This window comes from Littorina saxatilis, linkage group LG6 (genome assembly GCF_037325665.1).
Source record: "Littorina saxatilis isolate snail1 linkage group LG6, US_GU_Lsax_2.0, whole genome shotgun sequence".
Lineage (NCBI taxonomy): Eukaryota > Metazoa > Mollusca > Gastropoda > Littorinimorpha > Littorinidae > Littorina > Littorina saxatilis.
This window is the reverse complement of record NC_090250.1, coordinates 34,889,724-34,912,580: the sequence shown is the minus strand read 5'-3', so window position 1 is coordinate 34,912,580 and position 22,857 is coordinate 34,889,724. Positions and strand designations below refer to the sequence as shown.

Here is a 22,857-nt window from a genome sequence, read left to right as displayed (position 1 = left end):
GATGAAAGTGTTTTTAAATTGATTTGGACAATTTAATTTTGATAATAATTTTTATATATTTAATTTTCAGAGCTTGTTTTTAATCCGAATATGACATATTTATATGTTTTTGGAATCAGCAAATGATGGAGAATAAGATAAACGTAAATTTGGATCGTTTTATAAATTTTTATTTTTTTTTACAATTTTCAGATTTTTAATGACCAAAGTCATTAATTAATTTTTAAGCCACCAAGCTGAAATGCAATACCGAACCCCGGGCTTCGTCGAAGATTACTTGACCAAAATTTGAACCAGTTTGGTTGAAAAATGAGGGCGTGACAGTGCCGCCTCAACTTTCACGAAAAGCCGGATATGACGTCATCAAAGACATTTATCAAAAAAATGAAAAAAACGTTCGGGGATTTCATACCCAGGAACTCTCATGTCAAATTTCATAAAGATCGGTCCAGTAGTTTAGTCTGAATCGCTCTACACACACACACACACACACACACACACACACACACATACACACACACACACACACACGCACATACACCACGACCCTCGTTTCGATTCCCCCTCGATGTTAAAATATTTAGTCAAAACTTGACTAAATATAAAAAACAAATCTTCTCCATGTGTAAGAAGACGTATAACGGTCACAATAATTATGTGCCTTCTGATATCATTTGAGATGTCCAACATTTGTAATTGTCAATTAAAAAAAAGTTAGAGAAATCTTCAATATTTCGTGAATTGCGTTTAATGATTGTTTATACAACGGTCACAATACCCGTGTGACTTGGAATAATAGGCCGTGAAAAGTAGGATACGCGCCGAAATGGCTGCGATCTGCTGGCCGATGTGAATGCGTGATGTATTGTGTAAAAAATTCCATCTCACACGGCATAAATAAATCCCTGCGCCTTGAATATGTGCGCGATATAAATTGCATAAAATAAATAAAATAAAAAAATTAAAAAAAAATCCCTGCGCTTAGAACTATACCCACGGAATACGCGCGATATAAGCCTCATATTGATTGATTGAATATGCGCCTTCTGAAATCATTTGAGATGTCGTACAATTGTAATCGTCAATAAAAAAAAAAATTAAAGTTAGAGAAGTCTTAAATAATGTCGTGATTTGCGTTATGTACGTACGTGTGTGCGTGCAGGCGCGTGTGTGTGGGTGCGTGTTCGTTTGCGTGTGTATGTATGTATGTGTGTGTGTGTGTGTGGCTGTGTGGCTGTGTGTGTGTGTGGCTGTGGCTGTGGCTGTGGCTTCCTATCCGTCCGTCTATCTGTCTGCCTGTTTGTCTCTCTTTCTGTCTGTCTTGTCTGTCTGCCCGCCCATGTGTCCGTCTGTCTATGAAGATTCAAAGTCGCGCTGTCTATCCACCTGTCCATCTAAATCTTTCTTCGTGTTTCTCTCTATTTGTATCTGGTGCGCTGCCTACACAGTCACTCTACTACCGTTAACAGCAGGGGTTTGCGAAGACAGCCCAAAGTGAACAAACGGACACACTGAGTGTCACAAACGGTTCATCACCTTTAATCCACAAACTCAAACACCAAACAAATGACATGAATGGTCTCTTCGCGTTACAGCAGATTCCAACCAACCCCCCTCCCTGCCTCTGGCTGCTGGTCAAAGCATCTCAGTTTATCCGATCATCGAAGACGAACGAGCTTCTATTGATACCCCGTACCTTCAAATCATTAAAGCGACAGGTCTGCTCCTTTGTCATCAGTTCCCGCATTTCTAGATTCATAATACGATCTGACTCTTCAAAATTAATGCTGTATCAGTGTGTTTGTTTGTTTGTTTGTTTGTTTGTTTGTGCTATTTGTCTCGAAATATCAATATTAAACTTTCAAATTACCTACCATTCTTGTTTGTTTTTATTCTGAATGTGGAAACGTTCGCAGTCTATCTATTTTTGGATTTAAGTGTAGGGTCCATCCATTTAACATTCTGTCTTCAGTGAAGCTTCCCTCCCAAAGCTATCTGCATGACCATCAAGCCAAGATCGGGGTTCGCGAGTCCCTTGCCTGGGAGGCCCGTTCGGTCCTCGGACAACAGACAAAAGAATCACAATAATACCGCGCTCTTCTGCCTGTCTTGCTCAGGTTACAGACCCTGCGGCCATTGCCACTAACGTTGTTGTGGTTTGTTCGGATATTGAGGGCTGGTCTTGTTTGATAGGGAAGACGCGAGCATCTTCAAATCTTGGCGGAAGTGTGGTGTTATTTTATGTTTGTTCCGGTGGCCACTAGGGAAAGTCAGTGTCCGAGCGGATGTTTGTCACTTGATGGGCACATCCTGGTACATACTATATATATATATATATATCCTGAATACACAGTGCTACCTCTGTTTTACGGCCTCCTTAAATCTGAGAAAGTTTGGTATTTAAAGAGAAGGAGACTTATGTTAGAGGTACATTTAGTGACACTATTAAAACGTCTGAGAACATTAGGTCTTGTGCTACAGGGAGTCTTAAACTGGAGGGTCAGTATTAACAGTGAGGTTCCATTGTATTCATGCTCGGACACTCTTGGTAAACAACCTACGGAGTGCGGCGTAAAACCCACACACATATGCAGCCAGAAATACAGATGCAATCGAACGTTCATGCCTTCATTTGCACGATGGTCATCTAAATTTATTGTATAGAATCCAAAAAGATGTATTAGTTTGACGGGTTTGTCGCATTCGATCCTTAGTTAGGCGAGAAATGCAAGTACGAGGAATACGACAGAGAGAGAATGGGAAAGGGAGGTTGGAGGGGGCGGGGGGGGGGAGGGGGGTGCCAGAAGGATGCCCCTAAAAAGCGAGAGACATGGACAGATAGACGGAGACAGAAAGAGACAGTCAATGCTGCACAGAAAGTACTGTCAAGCCGTCAAGCCATGCAAGACAGCTTCTCAACATGGACCACGTCAAAGGTGATTGTTTTTATAACCATTATCTCTGAACCACAAAGCCTTGTTTACGAGCCGGCAGAATCCCGAAAAAAGCAGGCATCTTTGAAGGTTTTCAGCAACAAGCGTTTTGTCAGACGACACTGGCTGGGACAGAAGCGACCTAATCTCGGCAAAGATGGCTGTCTACAGCGCGGTGAGGCTTTGAAGTCTGCAAAAAGAATATGGCTGAACCTGTCATCCCCTCGACTAGGGACGTTTATGGTCCTGCAGCTAAGTTGTCGCGATGCGGCCGACACTAATATCGGTGCTTGTCAAATTAAAGTGTCCAGTTTCGCGTGCCGCGGTCGCCATGTTGGTCCGTCGCGATGGCTGTCGGGTAAAGACACAAATCGGGAAGGGAGGGGAGATCACTCTTGTGACAATGTGGTTGCAGTCGTGTTTGAAAACTATCAAGGAAGGGGAGATAATATTGTGGGAGGAAGAGGGAGGTGTCCGATTTTCTCGATAGTTTAAGGGAGGGTGGGGTGAGGCGGTGATAGAGGAAGATGGGCTGGAGGGAGGAGGGGGTTGTGCGATGGACGCTAGAACGAAGTGTCAGCTACGTTTGATTGGCATCGTGATAGGTTGATTGCTTTGTCAATTTTGTAGTTGAAACAGAAGCCCCATATCGTGCCAGAATGCCCCACACTGACTGCCAGCTTTCGAGGAAGCGATTTTGAGGACAAACTGTAAAATTGCGGCAGTTACTGTTACAATTATGGCCGAGGCCACCCATAGCAAAGTATGACCGGCCGATGATTGGATACTTGTGTGTGTGTGTGTGTGTGTGTGTGTGTGTGTGTGTGTGTGTGTGTGGGTGGGTGTGGGTGTGGGTGTGTGCATGACTGAGTGCGTGCGTGCGTGCGTGCGTACCGCATGTGCGCGTACGTTCGTATGTGAGCGTGTTCTTGTGCGTTCGTTCTTTCGTTCGTTCGTGTGTGCGTGTGTGCATGTGTGTGTGCGTGCGTGCGTGCATGCGTGCGTGCGTGCGAGCGTGCGTTCGTGCGTGTGTGCGTGTGTTCGAACTTGCATGAGTGCATGCTCCCGCGTGTCCCGGCATGCGTGCGTGCGTATGTGAGTGTCTACAAATGCGTCAGTGCGTGTAACAGCGAGGACATGCATGAAGATGTCAAGACTATACGTCTATGACTATATATGATTTGTGCATTTCGTAAATTTGGCTTTGGAAAAGATTTTATACAATGGGTAAATGTGTTGTTTAATGAAACCAGAAGTTGTATTGTGTACAATGGGTGGCTGTCGGAAAACTTTGATGTAAAATGTGGCATTAGACAAGGATGTCCGTTCTCACCGATGGCATTTATTATTGGTCTGGAATTTCTGGCTATACGATTTAGGCAGAGCAACGAAGTAAAAGGCCTTAATGTAACTTGTAGAAATATTTTAAAAATTCTATTATACGCCGATGATATCACTTTGTTTTTGAGAGACGCGGATGACGTTACAATGGTTCTACAGATTATAGACGTATTTTCGGAGGTGTCAGGCTTGTGCTTGAACAAGCTAAAGTCTGAAGCAATGGGAATTGGATCAAGTAAAAATATCAATTTTAATTTTGAGGTAAAATGTGTTCGGCAGATTAAAATATTAGGAGTAAACTTTAACAGCGAGAAAAGCGCATCCGAAATTGAACTAAACTGGTCAAGTAAAATTGATAAGATTAAGCAAAGCATCTTCACTTGGGAAAAAAGGAACCTGGGCATTCCTGGAAAAATTTGCATTATCAAAACTTTTCTGCTCTCACAGTTAGTTTATCTAATGCAATCTATTTGTATCCCTGACAAAGTGCTGCAGGAAATAAACACAATATTATATCGTTTTCTGTGGAGGAAAAAAGACTGTAATAAAAAAGCATTTGAAAAAGTAAAAAGAGTTGTTTTAAATAGCAGTACCGAAAAGGGTAGTATTGATATGATAGACGTCAAAACAATGCAAAACTCCTTCTTATGTCAATGGTTAAGCAAACTCTCATCTGGCAACCTTTCATGCAAATGGACATGGATCCCAAACAAATATTTTGAAGGGTTCGGTTGTGGCCTTGCCTGCTTTACTACAGCTATTCGACCGTCTAAGTTTAAGGGAATTGGAAGAATAAAATCGATATTTTGGACAGCTGTTGCTCGAACATGGTTAGAACATAATACAATTTCTCAGAACGATTGCGTGCAAGACAACTGCTTATGGAACAATCCAAGTATAATTTATCAAAATAACGTTCTGTATTATGAGAACTGGGCCCGGTCAGGCATTACGTATGTAGGAGACATGTTAGGTAATCACGGTATCAAGTCCTATCCCGCTATCCAAGCAAGTGTTTACGCTTCACCTGGCCTCTACTTGGAATATATTGTAGTTCGATCAGCAGTATCTGAATATATTAAGAAAAGCAATTATGATCCTAACCAACCTGTATTGAATAGACAAAACAATCTTCTTTTCAATAAAACGAGTATTAAAAGTGCCAGGCAATTCCGTGAATATATTGTTGAAGAAAAGTACACTACCCCGAGATCTATCAACTTCTGGCGTGATATGTTTGGCATTAATGTCGACCAGTCACATTGGAACCTGGCCAAAAATGTAACCCAAGAATCCAGATTAAGAGAGCTGCACTGGAAAATATTACACACGATTTATCCAACAAATGTTCTTCTGTATAAAATTGGAATACGAGATAGTGTGAGATGCCCCTTCTGTCCAACCGAAATAGATTACGTTGAACATTTTTTTGTTAATTGTAAGAAAATAAAAGTGCTATGGAGATACGTTGAACAAATTATTTATGAGAAATATAAAATAAGAATAGTCTTTGGAGTAGAACATATTTTGTGTGGTTATATTAATGGTGCTGTGTTGCACCACACTTTGAAGTAATCCCACACTTTGAAGTAAATTACTTCAAAGTGTGGGGATGTGCCCCACACTTTGAAGTAAACCCATTTTTTACTTCAAAGTGTGGGGGGATCTTCCCACACTTTGAAGTAAACTCAGTTTTTACTTCAAAGTGTGGGGGGATCTTCCCACACTTTGAAGTAACTTACTTCAAAGCGTGGGACTTTTGCATCGCCTGTTTGAGCCTGATGATTTTGTCAAAAAAAATGGCAAAGTCTTTTGGATGAGTGAACAGAAAAAGTGAGCGAGCCAAGAAACATAGTGATGTTTGTTATCAGGCTTTAAGCAATGTCCCATTGTTGAGTGTGACGAAAACTCGTGGTGACGATTTTAAAACATGTTGGGTCACGCATGGTCCAATCTTACATGGTCCAACCTTACATGGTCCAACCTTACATGGTCCAACCTTACATGGTCCAACCTAACATGGTCCAACCTTACATGGTGCAACCTTACATGGTCCAACCTTACATGGTCCAATCTTACATGGTCCATATATATTATTGGATCATGTAATATTGGACCATGTAAGATTGGACCATGTAAGATTGGACCATGTAAGATTGGATCATGTAAGGTTGGACCATGTAAGGTTGAACCATGTAAGGTTGGACCATGTAATATTGGACCATGTAAGATTGGACCATGTAAGATTGGACCATGTAAGGTTGGACCATGTAAGATTGGACCATGTAAGGTTGGACCATGTAAGATTGGACCATGTAAGGTTGGACCATGTAAGGTTGGACCATGTAAGGTTGGACCATGTAAGGTTGGACCATGTTATATTGGACCATGTAAGATTGGACCATGTAAGGTTGGACCATGCAAGGTTGGACCATGCAAGGTTGGACCATGCAAGATTGGACCATGTAAGATTGGACCATGTAAGGTCGGACCATGTAAGGTTGGACCATGTAAGATTGGACCATGTAAGATTGGACCATGTAAGATTGGACCATGTAAGGTCGGACCATGTAAGGTTGGACCATGTAAGATTGGACCATGTAAGATTGGACCATGCGTGACCCAACATGTTTTAAAATCGTCACCACGAGTTTTCGTCACACTCAACAATGGGACATTGCTTAAAGCCTGATAACAAACATCATTATGTTTCTTGGCTCGCTCACTTTTTCTGTTCACTCATCCAAAAGACTTTGCCATTTTTTTGGACAAAATCATCAGGCTCAAACAGGCGATGCAAAAGTCCCACGCTTTGAAGTAAATTACTTCAAAGTGTGGGAAGATCCCCCCACACTTTGAAGTAAAAACTGAGTTTACTTCAAAGTGTGGGAAGATCCCCCCACACTTTGAAGTAAAAAATGGGTTTACTTCAAAGTGTGGGGCACATCCCCACACTTTGAAGTAATTTACTTCAAAGTGTGGGATTACTTCAAAGTGTGGTGCAACAGTGCTGACTCAATAAAATGCAAATATATAAATCACTTGATTTTGATAGGAAAGATGTGCATAAGCAAATATAGATACGGAACGCCCACTGATATTATAATAATGTTTGACAAAGAGAAACAAATACGAAACGTAGAATAGTGTATCATACATACTTCTTTTCTGGCTTCCCTCACCGCCCCCTCTTTCTTTCGTTTCGCTAAAAGGAGAACGGTACCGGGGTAAAGGCGGAACTTACATTGTTACACTAAACACCACTTGTATGAAAAGAGAACTGTTACTAAGAAAACTTTAGCACGCTTACAATTTGCTTTTCCTCTTACTTATTGTGATTGTTACTAAGTTAACTCCATCATGACACCGCCACAAACAACACCTAAGTCAACCCAAACACAGACACATGTAAGACAATAACCAACATTAAAGATGCAAGATTTTGTCCATTGTAGAAAACCACATACAATTGATAAATATATAAAACGCCAATGAAGAAGGACGCTCAGCTGTAGAGAGAAAGAAAGAAAGAAGAGAAAAGGAAAGGAAAAAAAAAAAAAAAAAAAAAAAGAATTAAAAAAAAAAAAAAAAAAAAAAAAAATTAGGGTTTCATTCTTTTCATTTATTTTTTCAGTTTGAAGCGGACTGCATGCAACTGAGGCAAAAAAAAAAAAAAAAGAAGAAAAAAAAAAAAAAAAAAAAAAAGAAAAAAAAGAAAAAGAAAAAAAAAGAAAAAAAAGAAAAAAAAAAAAAAAAAAAAAAAAAAAAAGACTATACGTACACTCATCATTATGTCTGTCAACATCTTTCACCCAGCAAGTAACAAGATCCTCTTGATGACATAGTTGGCAAGACGTCTCAACCTACCTTAGCCATCACGCTCGCATCATTCTCTCCATCTTTAATACAGTCAGGTTCCGCAGTATCGCCTTACTCCCTGCATCATGACACTAAAGAGCGTGACCAATTGTTGCAAGCTTGTCGCACCAAGGTGTCACGCTATCTCTACATCTCTTTCACACTTGTTATGTCTCTTTCGTGGTATATCTGAAGCCTACGTTCAGGGCAGTTTTCTTTGCTGGAAAAGGAGCATCAGAGATTCGCAAGGTGCGAGTGATCAAGACCTATAGATATTGATTGACTGTACTTGTACCTGTCGGATGATATCGCTGTTCTTCAATAGCGTATGAAGACTCTTTTCCTTCGTGGGCACTTGTAAAAGAGAGAGAGAGAGAGAGAGAGAGAGAGAGAGAGAGAGAGAGAGAGAGAGAGAGAGAGAGAGAGAGAGAGAGAGAGAGAGAGAGAGAGAGAGAGAGAGAGAGAGATAGACATTTAAATACTAATCTTATAAGGCTATAGACTTCCCAAATCGTCTCGCAGCTGCAGTAAGAAACCATATCCATAAACATTTTACCGAGGAACGTAGTACGTACCTTTAACAACAAATACCTTGCTTACGTAAGAATTGTTTTCTGTTGCTTGAGGAAAGAGTATTGAGCAATGTAGAAGAAAACAGCATCACTGAGCTTTATGGACTTTTAGAGGCTCTGCGTCGACGGGTCCCTTTGGTTTCTGATATTGAAAGCCTTGGAAAGAAAATGAAGTATTAAATATACATGTGGTTTATTTGAAAGTAAATGTCAATGTGTACCTGAATATGCACCGTAAGCAAGGTATTTTTTTTGTTGAAGGTACGTTCCTCGGTAAAATGTTGATGGATATGGTTTCTTACCGCAGCTGCGAGACGATTTGGGCAGTCTATAGCCTAATAAGATTAGTATTTAAATATCTCTCTCTCTCTCTCTCTCTCTCTCTCTCTCTCTCTCTCTCTCTCTCTCTCTCTCTCTCTCTCTCTCTCTTTCTCTCTCTCTTTATCTCTCTCTCTCTCTCTCTCTCTCTCTCTCTCTCTCTCTCTCTCTCTCTCTCTCTCTCTCTCTCTCTCTCTCTCTCTCTCTCTCTCTCTCTCTCTCTCTGCCATTAAAAGGTTTGTCGGTGTCCATTCGAAGTCTCCAAGGCATATAGTTTACGGTGAAACAGGACGTTAACCTCTGTTTGTGGTAACGCACATAAAGTGTATGAAGTTTTGGCTTCGATTAACTCGGATGGATGGCAACAGGTACCCTAAGAAAGTGTATAATATGTTATTGTCTATACAAAGGCAAAATTACACGACATGGGCTTGTAACGTTCGTAATGTTTTGTACAAGTATGGATTTGGTGAAGTGTGGGAAGCACAAGGTGTTGGTGATATTTCCACGTTTGTAAGAGAATTTCGCCACCGACTTGTCGATTGCTTTAGACAGGATTGGCATAGTTCCCTTGAATCACACGTGTCTTATCATGTGTATTCGTTATTTAAGCAGTCCTTGTGTATGAGTGGTTATTTGTATCAGATAAGAAATGTTCATTTGAGGAGAATGTTAGCACGTTTCAGATTTGGTATGTCACCCTTAAATAACCACTATTTACAGTATAAACCCAATGTGAATAACGTAGACAGACTTTGCCCTTTGTGCTCAGATGATACACTCGAGACGGAAGTTCATTTTTTACTTGTTTGTCCCGCATATAATGAGATCAGAGTTGAATTAATAGCCTCAAAGTATTATCGGAACCCATCCATGTTTAGAATGTGCCAATTACTATCCTCTACAAATGGCCAAGTGGTAAGACAGTTAGCAACGTATAATTATTTACAAAGCTATACGATTTCGCACTGATTCTCTGAAAAAAGCACAGTTGCAAGATGCAGGTCCATGAGGTTGCTTCTTTTAAACATTGTTCGCTTGTATTATGTGTCACCAGTCTTGTTATGGGCCGGAGGCCTAACAAATAAAATTTCAAACTTCCGACTTCCGACTTCTCTCTCTCTCTCTCTCTCTCTCTCTCTCTCTCTCTCTCTCTCTCTCTCTCTCTCTCTCTCTCTCTCTCTCTCTCTCTCTCTCTCTCTCTCTTTCTCTCTCTCTCTTTCTCTCTCTCTCTCTCTCTCTCTCTCTCTCCCTCCGTCTCTCTCTCTCTCTCCCTCCGTCTCTCTCTCTCTCTCTCTCTCCCTCCGTCTCTCTCTCTTTCTCTCGCTCTCTCTCTCTCTCTCTCTCTCTCTCTCTCTCTCTCTCTCTCTCTCTCTCTCTCTCTCTCTCTCTCTCTCTCTCTCTCTCTCTCTTCATCTGTTATGTGTCATGGTTGTTGGTGGGTGTTTTTTTTCTCCAAAAGACAATCGTTGGATTGCATGGTTGAACCAGAATATACGATTCACAGTTTTTGTTTCGTGCTTTGGGAGTGTCAGCAGGGAAAGGGTGAACTGTCAAAGTAGTCATAAAACAGTGTGTGTCCCGGAACAATGGCCAGCTAAATGTCAGCGGCCGACAAAACGCCATTTTATAACGGTTTTAACTTGCTTGTTCTATTTGCATTGACGTTGGGTTTATGCCTCGCAAATGTTCAGGCACTAAAAAGACAAATAAGCCAGCTAGGCAAGGCGATAGTCCCACACAACCACCCTCCCTTTGATTTAAACAAGATTTTATTAAGGAAATACAGGGTGGCATGTACATGCGATATAAACATTTGTGACCACACAACAAGCTAAGCTTATATTAAGTGTGGTTATAAATATGTACATCTAGATAGGAAATGTTATCTCACGTTATGTCAAGGTCAGAGACTGAATCGCTTATACCCTTATTAGAAATGTAAGACAGACAAGATACAATTTTTACCAAAAAAAAGAGGGAAAAATATAGCAAAAGAATCAGAGGATGTGACAGAGGATGGGAAGGGATTTAACTTTATTTTTCAGCAATATCGGGGAGGTATAAGTCGGTAAGGTGGGTATACAGGGGGGGGGGGTGGGGGGGTCTGAGAGACGATGACTGTCACAGACTTGCCAATTCAATGTTCCTGCAGCAGCAATAATTTCATCCAAAGTGTTGTCCAAACTAATTAAGCTGAGATTAGTCATGTGAATACACAAAAAAACCTTTAAGAACTTTCTCCTTCTTCTTCTCCATCTTCTTCTTCTTCTTCTTTTTCAGTTCAGTTTTTCTTCTTTAATGACACGTTGCTTGAATCGGTAGCCTTTTTCTCACTGACTGCCAGTGACTAATCGGTAGCCTTTTTCTCACTGACTGCCAGTGACCTTGTACTCTGAATGGACAAAAAAATTCTCAGTCGGATTCACACATTTCATCTATTTTTTGTTTTGTGTGTGGGTTTTTGTTGTTGTTAATACCGTTACCAGTTTAAAGTGTGTTCTCATTATTATGTGGGGGGGGGGGGGGATTTCTGTTCTAGTTGATCATACTTAGGGTGAGGCAGGATGTACAAATAACATATGTATGTAAACTTGTTCATAAAGATGCTGTCTTCTCTTGTCTTGACTTTTCTTGCCTTTTCTTGTCTTGTCTTGTCTTGTCTTGTCTTGTCTTGTCTTGTCTTGTCTTGTCTTGTCTTGTCTTGTCTTGTCTTGTCTTGTCTTGTCTTGTCTTGTCTTGTCTTGTCTTGTCTAACAACAGCAGTATCGGTGTGCACAACGTTTGATATTTCACAGGGAAAAAAGTCTTCTCCTCAAACATACTCTTTGATAAAAATGTGCTTCTCTCATCTTGTCTTTTTTTCTCCTCAATCCCTTCACCTAATCTTTCATCCCTTTCTTCTTGTTTGCACGACGAGCGACAAAACTAACCCTCAGCTCTTTACTCCAAATTGAATGAAGCGTAAAAGCACCATTCATTCTAACATAATGTGTCCCTTAAAGGGACCCTCAAATTAATGACCGGCTACAATTACGGAACCGAGAGCCTGTAATTGTCAGTCGACGGACAAGGAAGCGGCTAAACTGGGCAGGTTCATTGTTCTAATTGAACACATAACTGACGTGCGAATCAGAGAACGCAGCACGGAACTGACAGCAGCCTGAAATTGTATGGTGAAATCACCCTCCACTTTCAACTTCTTGCTCTCTTCTTCTTCTGCTCTTCTTTGGAAGTTGTAACCCGTGCTTGAAGAGTTCGTGTCCACATAGGATTGTGGTGCTCGACTGTTGGGTAGCTGTACTTTCGATGATTCATACTGGGTCACTTGCATCCTGAACTCAGGTCAAAAATGAGTGTGACAAACCCTGGCTCTCACTGTAATATAGTCTAGGGGGTTATACTACTGGCAGACTGTGATCGCCGTTATTTTAGGTTCTTGTTGATCTGTTATGAGTCGGGTTAAACTTATATGTGTGTTTAGGTGTACGTGTAAAGGAAAGTGAGAATGATAGTAGAAAGGAGCTCTTTGAGGAGTAGTCAACAAAGACTGATGAAAGTTAAACGTATCAATTTAATGATGCCAACAGATGGATATGATGTGACTTAGTATTATTCTTTGCTTATCTTTCTCGGCCAAGTAGGCATGGGTCCGTACAAGAGTGTCTGTGCACTGCTCGAGCTTGGATGGTTTCAGCGTTCAAGTAAGGTGGAGCTAATATCACACAGTTTGTACTGCTCGGCGAGGAATGCGCGTCTAAGTCTTTTTCCCCTCGAAGTCCGCAGGGATCTCCCTCTCATGAGATGCAATGTGCTGTGACTTCTGAACTGCCTGGCCTGGGGCGGAGACGATCGGCTCTCTACACTCTGGAATGACTCGTGCACCCATGCGCTCTGGCGTCGGCGAGGAAGAGATGCTGAAGAATCAAGATGAAGGACTCCAGTTAGTTCCGGAGTACGTTTAGGTGATGAAGGAAGGAGGGGTTGGAGTTAGGGAGGAGCCTCGAGGATGGGGCTTGACTCCAGAAGAAAGATTGAACTTGTTCTTTGACGTTGAACTGGTTATTGAACGTTAGTTGAACTTGTTATTGAACCTGGACCAAAGAGAAACATATGTTAATATCAGCGGTCCTAACTTTCCCAAACAATAAACATACACATACAATTTCGCACAGTCATCAGCCTTCAATTGACCGACGGATGATGATGATGAAGATGGCTGCCTAGATTTGCACCGGTCAAAACCTGCATCGAAATTACAAATTCTATTAGAATGTGACGAGGGATTCGTGCCGCTCGAAGACCTCCGGGTACATCGTTGTGTGATGCATCTGTTACTATAGGTGTTAATAGGTAAACCTACCTCAAACAGGTTCGTGAGTTTACGGCCCCCCCACAAGAAAAGCGCCTGCCCTTTTGTTCTCAAATGTTACAAAAGACAGTTGGTACTTCTTCTTTCTTTGGATGAGCACTGACTTGTGAAGGTCCACTCACAATCTAGTTCCATTCATTCAGTCAAAACACAACACCATAGTACAATTTACTATTCTTTTATTTGACCAAAGTCACAAGAAATCTTCTTGTGTTTTAACCAACAACATACACAAGCATCGCTTTTCTTTGGCGATATTACAATATTTCACAATACGTGTATCGATGCGAGCAAAATCAAAACGTGGAATGTGTTACGCCTTCTTGTCATGACGTCGCCTTCTTGTCATGACGTCATATTTTATGACGAGATGGCAGCTGGTTATAGTCTCGGTCCTCTAGCTGATCCAGTCTCGGCAAAGTAATCTCGTGTACTGTGCTGTATAATGTCCAAAAGCGTCACAATGAGTTACTTCCCTTCGGGTCTCATTCTATCCCTGACAGGATGCCTTTGTTTTCCTTCTCTGGAGAGGAAATCGTGTTTTTTTTTTTACATATTTAGATCTTTTCGTAATGTGTTATGGATATAGGCAGATTCGCGATCGTCGATAATGATTTTGCATGGTGTTGTGTAATTTTTAAATTACAAAGGAATTGATGTGTAAGACAGTTTCAAGCGAGCTATCTTCCGCGGATGTATTTACTGTGCAAACAACTCTATAGTGTCACGTGATAATCAACTTTGGCTTCGGCGCGCGCCGGAGGAGACGATTTTTTCTGTAACCAGTTGAGAGTGATGCAACCATATCACGGTCTCCTTCCGACAGCAGTCTCAAAATTTCGACTTGTTTTGACCTCAGAACGATGTCTTTATCATAACTGTGAAGAACAGAACGGAGATCACTGTCGAAGTCGGCCAATCTGCAATCATTTTCGTCTCGCGAACACTGATCTCAAATTTAGATCAGTGCTCGCGAAAAACATATGGGAGATAACTCTGTATTCTTGTTTTGATAGATTCGCGCAATAATTCAGCATGCTGTCAGAGAGAAACTGGCGATAGCCGTGGACCGATGATTATCAGAATGGGGTCATTTGTGAAAAGACGTCAAAAAAGAAGTTCCTTAAGTCTACTTCACGAGGTCTTTTTACCGAAAAGTCAGTAACCAAAGCGTCGTGCAGCGAGCTTCGCCCAAATAATTTGAGGCTTAAATAAGGTTATAAAATGTATTGCATTTCGGTGGTGTGGAAGCTTTGATGTTTTCGAAACCACACAAAACAAAACGTGCCTAGAATCAAAAACCAAGAAAGGTTAGTGTGTGGAAAATTTAATTATGGACAAAAACAAAACATTCACGAGGACATCGACAAAATGGTCTCGTAGCTTTCTTGATTTCTAATTTGTTTTTATTTATGTCGACAAAAAAGCTGTGGTATACGACTATTTGATAGCTGTATTTTTGACTATTCGCATTGGGTTTTTTGTGAGAAGACGTCTTATAAGACAGGTTAACATAGCTTTTTGCATTTTGGTGGTGAAGCTTTGATGTTCTGTAAACCATACAAAACGAAAAATGCCAAACGCATTAAAGGAGACAGACATGTTTTATCCAGTCTTAATGGAAGCAATTATCTATATTTACATCGGATCTTAAAAAAGAAAGAAAGACAGAGGGGATACAAATTTAAAATAAAACAAATACTACAAAAGTTCTTTTGGGCCAGAATTAGGTACGAACAATTGTGTATTCCGACCTTCATTTTGCAATTTGATGTCGTTGTACTTTGGAGATCAACGCAGAAACTGTAGCCTCGTGTTTTTCGACCGAAAAAAAGAGGTTTGGCAGCGTCAAAATGACTCTTTAATGGGGAGTCTACTGAAAATCTCAGCATCTGACCGACCCACACACACACACACACACACACACACACACTCACACACACACACACACACACACACACACACACACACACACACTCACACACACACACACACACACACACACACTCACACACACACACACACACACACACACACACTCACTCACACACACACACACACACACACACACACACACTCACATACACACACACACACACACACACACACACACACACACACACACACACTCACTCACACACACACACACACACACTCACACACACACACACATACACACACACACACACACTCACACACACACACACACACACACACACACACACACACACACACACACACACACTCACACAAATGCACTTGTAATCTCCGTGTCCCACGTGGCGGCGGTATAAACCCACAAACTTCAAATAAATGACGATCGTAAAAATCCCAAACGCGCCTTTCGACGTTCTACGCGATATCCGCCATATTCCACACAGCCAAAAGTTCGCCGACGGATTTTACGACCCAAGGATCGGTTTGCAGTCTTATAATACGGGTGGGGGTTCAAAGCGTTTATTGGAATGTCGCTGTGCCTTTGTCCTTGTCTACCTGTCGGGTGTGTTCTCTGCAGGTTTAAAGAGATATATATGATTTGTTACAACAAAATTAATGTCGGGGGAAATGGAGTGTTACGCGAGATTTTCAAGGCTGGGTGCTTGAGCGCTGGGGGCTTGTTACTTTTCACGGATGTTGAAGGTTTAATTGGGACTTAAAGGTTGGTTTGGCTTGGCTTGGAGCGACGCGGAAACGTTTTGCACAACACGTTGGTTGGCCGGTTGCTTACTCTTTTTATTTATTTTTTGCTTGTAGGAGGGAAGAGATATGATTGCTTTACTATAATTCCCTCCTACCCATCGTTGCATTTTATAACTTTTAAAAATCATTTGGATGAAATAAACACTCGATTTTATCGTCCCATCCCCCCAGATGACGTATGTGGACCCCACCTATACTAAGGTGATACAAAGTACTCGATTTTATCCAATTTTAACAGATCTCTTTAAGATATCTTATCACCCCCCACTCCCGTCATCCTCCCGTTTTTAACCAGCTCTTTTTTTGTTCTTTTTTTTTTAACTATCGTATAAACCAAGTCATGTCCAATTATAGGCAATTTAGACCTGACGGACAGTAAGCTCCTTAACTTTTCCTTTTTCCTTCCTTGCATTGGTGCGTTTGTCCGTCTGATCGATTTTGTTCTGTTAATTTAGATGATTTGCACCAGGAATGTGCATTAATGTTTATTGTATTTTTTTCCGTTATACATGTATACTGAGTGTTAATGTTTTATGTTTTTCCGTCTTATGTTGTATTTTGTATGATTTGTAATGTTGTGACATGCAACACACACGAATTACTGGCGTGAGATAATACACGGTTATCGATGTCTATGTCTATATTTTCACCAGCTAATTAGACTCTCTTTGTCCCTGTTCGTACCAGTATGCCCGTGCTTTCTTGCTGGCTTGTAATTCATGCCAGTTGGGTTGACTGAGTGCACTGCGTTTTTCAATGGGTGGCAATAGGGTTAGCAACAGAGTAAAGTAAACAGGCATGCTAACCTTTGTTTTGTAATTACTATGATTGCTTAAAATAAGCATTACATGCTTGAGTATGTAATCATCCATGCATTGTTCTTGTCATGATTAAAATTGAATAAAGTTTTGTTTAAACCAAGTAAACAGGTAGACTGTCTGACAGACAGACTCAAAACAACAATAACAATAACAATAACAGCACTTTATTGTCCATTAAAATATTACATAACAACGGAGAAAAAAATTCGGCACACCCTGCCAGGGCCGGACTACCGGGGGGGTTATGGGGGTTGCGCACCCCCCCCCCCCCCCCCCTAGCCTAAACATGTACCTCACTTATTTAAAACATTTTTTATTATTTTTTATTTTATGCCGTTTCATGCAAGGAGCGACCATTTTGCTATCTCAGAATATGACCTACCCATCAGCTTCAGGGGGCTTCGCCCCCTGACCCCCACTGGCAACCCCCCCCCCCTCCTCTTAGCATAGTCCGGCCCTGCCTGCCTTTTCTTTTCTTTCTTTATTTGGTGTTTAACGTCGTTTTCAACCACGAAGGTTATATCGCGACGGCCAGTAAACGATTATAACAACAATCTTATAGGAAAACACACATAAAACATAAAACATAGGTTCACGTATATAGTAACAAGCACACTTATCATTATTTCCAATAACATTGACCTAGAGTGCTGTCTGTTTCAAAAGAAGAAAACAAAATAGAAGGTTTGACGTCTCTTTCCATAATCAGGTTGATACTTTGCTTGCTCACTCTTCTACCTCTCTCGCTTTTCTCCTACCGAAAGCTTTTATTCCATTCATCGCATTCTGCATCGCTTTACTCCTATTCTAAAACGCACAAACACAGCAGCATTTTAAACACAAAACCAAATTTTACAGAAACGGATAGTCCAAATGAGTTTATACTGAAGCGAGAGAAGAGATCACGGATTATACAGTTATCTTTTCATCCACAGAAAATATCTGTCTTTGCTGCTTTGTTTGGTGTATTCATGTTCATCAAATTTCTCATGGTAGCATATCAAATCTGAATTTCATCACGCAGCAACAACATCATTCCCCAGCTGATGTGACAGTAACCGCAGTTGGCCAGCAGTGTCTCTATGAATGACCAACGATTGAAAAATCCTATTAACCCTTAGATGTCTGCGGACATAAATACCTACATCAGACAATACTAACACACTGCTTTGTTCTCGTACTACATATCGATCAATGCAGAGGGATTTTATGGGCACGCTAGGCGTTATAGCACGTGATTTACTGTTTCCGTGTCGACTGCACCGAGACAGCCTGGGTTGACCAAGCCTCTCATTCCCTGGAAATACGTTTGATGTAGATGAGGACTGTGCTTAAGTCCTTAGTTTGCGTGATATATTTTTCTGTGTCACACCCTCCGCCCGTTGGTTATCTTTCTGATATACCACAGTGATGTCTTTTGATGGTTTATGAATACAAACAAATTCATACGAGCTTGTTTGTTTGAGGGATTCGTTACTAATTAGCATTAGTGTTCTTTTTTGCTTTTCGATCGATCCATTTTATTTTGAATTTGATTTGTTGATATCATTTGTGAGAGAAAAAATAGCCTGCCTTTCTTCCCATCTGTATCCATTTGTATCAATGTTTGTTGTATGTCTTTTCTTTTTCAATTGCTTTCTGATTTGTCGCCCATTCATGTTTCCTTTTTCTTGTTTGTCGGTTTGCTAATGTTACTTATTTGTTTTGTGTGGGTTTTTTTGTTTGTTTTTTTTACGAGCAGATAAAACATAAAAACAAAATATTTCCGCTTTTACTTGATAGTATCAGTTCCGAGATAAATACGACACACAAGTGGATGCAATAACTATTTTTCAAATCTGCGTCCTTGCCACAGTTTCTTATATTGCCGTGGCAGTGAATATCCCTTTCACATGGGTATAATGATATTTTAGATACTTACTTCAGGCATAACACAAAGCTCAGACTGGCCACGAAACGAAAGTGTAAAAAGAGAACAGAATAAGCTGCTTCCAAACAAAGAATTCTAGTGTTTGATTTAGTATTAATGTGATAGGCTTAATGGTGTAATATAATGACCTCGTGACATACAAGCAAAAATAAGAACGAATTCATCTAGTTCCGTTACAAATGAGTTAAATTAGAATTAAATAATGAAATTAAATTAAATTGAATAAAAGAGAAAGAAATTAACGGAACGCAACGTAAAAGGAATAAAAGAACAACAACAAAATAAGATTGAATAAAATATGACAAATGTTTCAACCTGTGTACTCATCAAAGAAAATGGTATCAACACAATACAGTACAAGACAAGCCAATGCAATACAATGAAACACAAAACAAAACAACACACCACAACACAACACAACACAACACAACACAACACAACACAACACAACACAACACAACACAACACAACACAACACAACACAACACAACACAACACAACACAACACACCACACCACACCACACCACAACACAACACAACACACCACACCACACCACACCACCACACCACAACACAACACAACACAACACAACACAACACAACACAACGTACACAACACAGTAAGCACAGCACAACACAACACATTATTGTCAACACAACTGTATGATCTGATTTTGGATAAAAACGGATTTTTTTTTCTTGTCTTCCCTTAGTCCAATGGGATCGAGACATAACAGTGGAACATATGCAGCCTGGTCCAACCTTTCAGTGTTAAAAAAAACAGGACACACCTGTACGGCCTAATGAAGAGACTATTCTCTATGCTGACCATGAGGTGGGCGTGAAAAGGGGACTTATGTCTTATCCGCTATCACCTGAATAATTGGGTATGACCATTACTGACTGTCTGACATGATAAAATGATGAAGTACGATCATTCACGTGTGAAAATAGATCTCCATTGTCTGTTTGGTCCCATATCTCTCTGTCTCTGTCTCTGTCTGTGTCTGTCTGTCTGTCTGTCTGTCTGTCTGTCTGTCTGTCTGTCTGTCTGTCTGTCTGTCTCTCTCTCTCTCTCTCTCTCTCTCTCTCTCTCTCTCTCTCTCTCTCTCTCTCTCTCTCTCTCTCTCTCTCTCTCTGCAAACAGACACACACACGCGCGCACATACGCACATAGCATACTTACGGACGCACACACACACACACACACACACACACACACACACACAAACACACACACAGACACACAAATACACACATTCACATACACACACAAACACACAAAACCCCACACACACCCCACAGACACACACACACCCCACACCCCACCCCACCCCACCCCCACACCCCTCACACACACACACACACACACACACACACACACACACACACACACACACACCCTAGTACACGCACAATGTGAAAAAACTCACACACCTAAGGTCGAGAGCAAAAAGCTGCGAGCTAGAAGAGATCCACCACGCAATATTACAGTCATTAGGCGCTTTCTGGCAACATCAAAGAGTAATCATCCCGATGGAAACGGTCTCAAATAATAGGGTTAACATTTTCCGCGTCAGTGATTTAACGGCTTCATTTTTGTACAACTTACCCTCGACCAGGGGAGATGTAAAGTCAACGCCTATAGGATAATTATGCAAAGGTACCACTTTTCTGGAGAGTTGAGCGGAGATTTTCCGTGATAGTTATTTTGTCGTCTGCTGACTTTCGGCCATTTGCTGCGGGACAGAAGGAAAATGGCGTATGGTGCGGTGGTCATATGTCAGTTCGATTGCACTTGGGAAGAGAGGATCAAAGGCAGGTGGGGGACGCCGTGTGACATTACCTGCAATATATTTCAACACTTTGCTTTTGATGTTTAGAAAGGTTACACGCGGAAAAACGGATAAAAAAACTTACAAATTAAAATGTCAGCAGACTGAAGTACCTAAACTGCGTTTGGTTTATGTATGCATGAATACGTGCGTGCGTGCGTGTGTGCGTGCGTGCGTGCGTGCGTCTGTCTGTCTGTCTGTGTGTTTTTCGAGAGTTTAAGTTGATCTTTTGACCTGGTCATGATGAACATGTTGGGGAACAAACATACGTGTGAACGTTGAAGTGTTCTTTTCCTCAGCCCTTGGGGGTTACAGCTGATCTGACCGGAACATTGACTTGTGTAATTTGACTGGTAATCAATCACTTAACTTTTGGCTGCGTACGTGTGGATGTGAAGCGCACTGTTCTCCGTCTCTTTCTGAATTATTGTGCTTGTTTGTATGTTCTTTTGTTAATTCGTTTGTATGTTTGTTTGTTTGTTTGTTTGCTTGCTTGTTTGCTCGCCTGCAGTTTTAGTAAATGTTTTAACATAGTGTGTGTGTGTGTGTGTGTGTGTTTTAACATAGAGGGGGAATCGAGACGAGTGTCGTGGTGTATGTGTGTCCGTGTGTGCGTGTGCGTGTGTGTGTGTAGAGCGATTCAGAGTAAACTACTGGACCGATCTTTATGAAATTTTACATGAGAGTTCCTGGGTAAGATATCCCCAGACGTTTTTTTTATTTTTGCGATAAATGTCTTTTATGACGACATATCCGGCTTTTTTAAATTGATTGAATATGTGGCCAAGCAATCTTCGACGAAGGCCGGGCTTCGGTATTGCATTTCAGCATGGAGGTTTAAAAATTAATTAATGGCTTTGGTCATTAAAAATCTAAAAATTGTAATTAAAATTATTTTTTTTATAAAACGATCCAAAATTACTTTTATTTTATTCTTCATCATGTTCTGTTCCAAAAACATATAAATATGTTATATTCGGATTAAAAACAAGCTCTGAAAATTAAAAAAATTTAAATTATGATTAAAATTAAATTTCCGAAATCGTTTTCAAAACTATTTCATCTTATTCCTTGTCGGTTTCTGATTCCAAAAACATATAGATATGATATGTTTGGATTAAAAACACGCTCAGAAAGTTAAAACGAAGAGAGGTACAGTAAAGCGTGCTATGAAGCACAGCGCAACCGCTACCGCGCCAAACAGGCTCGTCACTTTCACTGCCTTTTGCACTAGCGGCGGACTACGTTCAGTTTCATTCTGTGAGTTCCACAGCTTGACTCAATGTAGTAATTTCGCCTTACGCGACTTGTTTCTTTCGTTGTTACCCTCTCGTCCATCCTTCCCAACTTTTTTCTTTCTTTATTTATTATGCGAATGCATTTTTGTTTTTGTCTTTTTAGAGCAGCTTTTAAAAAAAAGGTTAGGCAGATCCAGTTTGCCATTTTATTTTTCCACAGAAAGACTGCAACAACACTTTTTTTTTTTATACAAGCTGTGCTGATCAGCGAAGATAACCACCCACACTCACATGCTAGCCAAACAAAATATCGCTGGTTTTTAGACGCAAACCAAACACAGGCTCCTTCAAACTCATTTAGTACTTGATTGATCGTGTCACGTGGAGTAAATATCGATTACGCGTTCGAGTGCATGATCAATATGAGACATATTTAAATAGTCTGAACGCAAGCTTTCCAGCTCAAAAGAAAACATGAGATGCACATGTAAGAAATAAGTTTTAATCTGCATGACCTGGATACGAAGTAGGTTGAGTCGATCAACAGTAATTGCCGATTAATGTTAGTTAATAAACGTTTTCGTGTTCATATAAGCTGCAACTAAGCCGATGTGTGTGTGGGGGGGGGGGTTGCATGCGTGCGTGTGTGTGCGTGATAGCGTTCGTGTGTGTGTGTGTGTGTGTGTGTGTGTGTGTGTGTGTGTGTGTGCGGGTGTGTGTGTGCGTGTGTGTGCGTGTGTGTGTGTGTGTGTATGTGTGTGTTTGCGTGCGTTTGCGTGTGTGTGTGTGTGTGTGTGTGTATGTGCGTGCGTGTGTGTGTGTGTGTGCGTGTGTGTGTGTGTGTTGGTGTGTGTGTGCACGTGTGTGTGCGCGTGTGTGTCTGTGTGTCTGCGTGTGTGTAAGACAGATAAAAACAGCCAGTACAATAGGAAGCAGGA

The 22,857-nt window shown here is 40.9% G+C and overlaps 1 long non-coding RNA gene across 1 annotated transcript; it reads right to left on the bottom strand.

Moving 5' to 3' along the window:
- Window positions 1-12,578: 12,578 nt before the first annotated feature.
- Window positions 12,579-13,854, bottom strand: LOC138969091 (uncharacterized). Its single transcript, XR_011456373.1, has 2 exons — window positions 13,386-13,854; window positions 12,579-13,116 (listed from the first exon to the last, which is right to left on the bottom strand). It is a non-coding gene; the product is annotated as an uncharacterized lncRNA (long non-coding RNA).
- Between the last annotated feature and the right edge of the window lie 9,003 nt (window positions 13,855-22,857).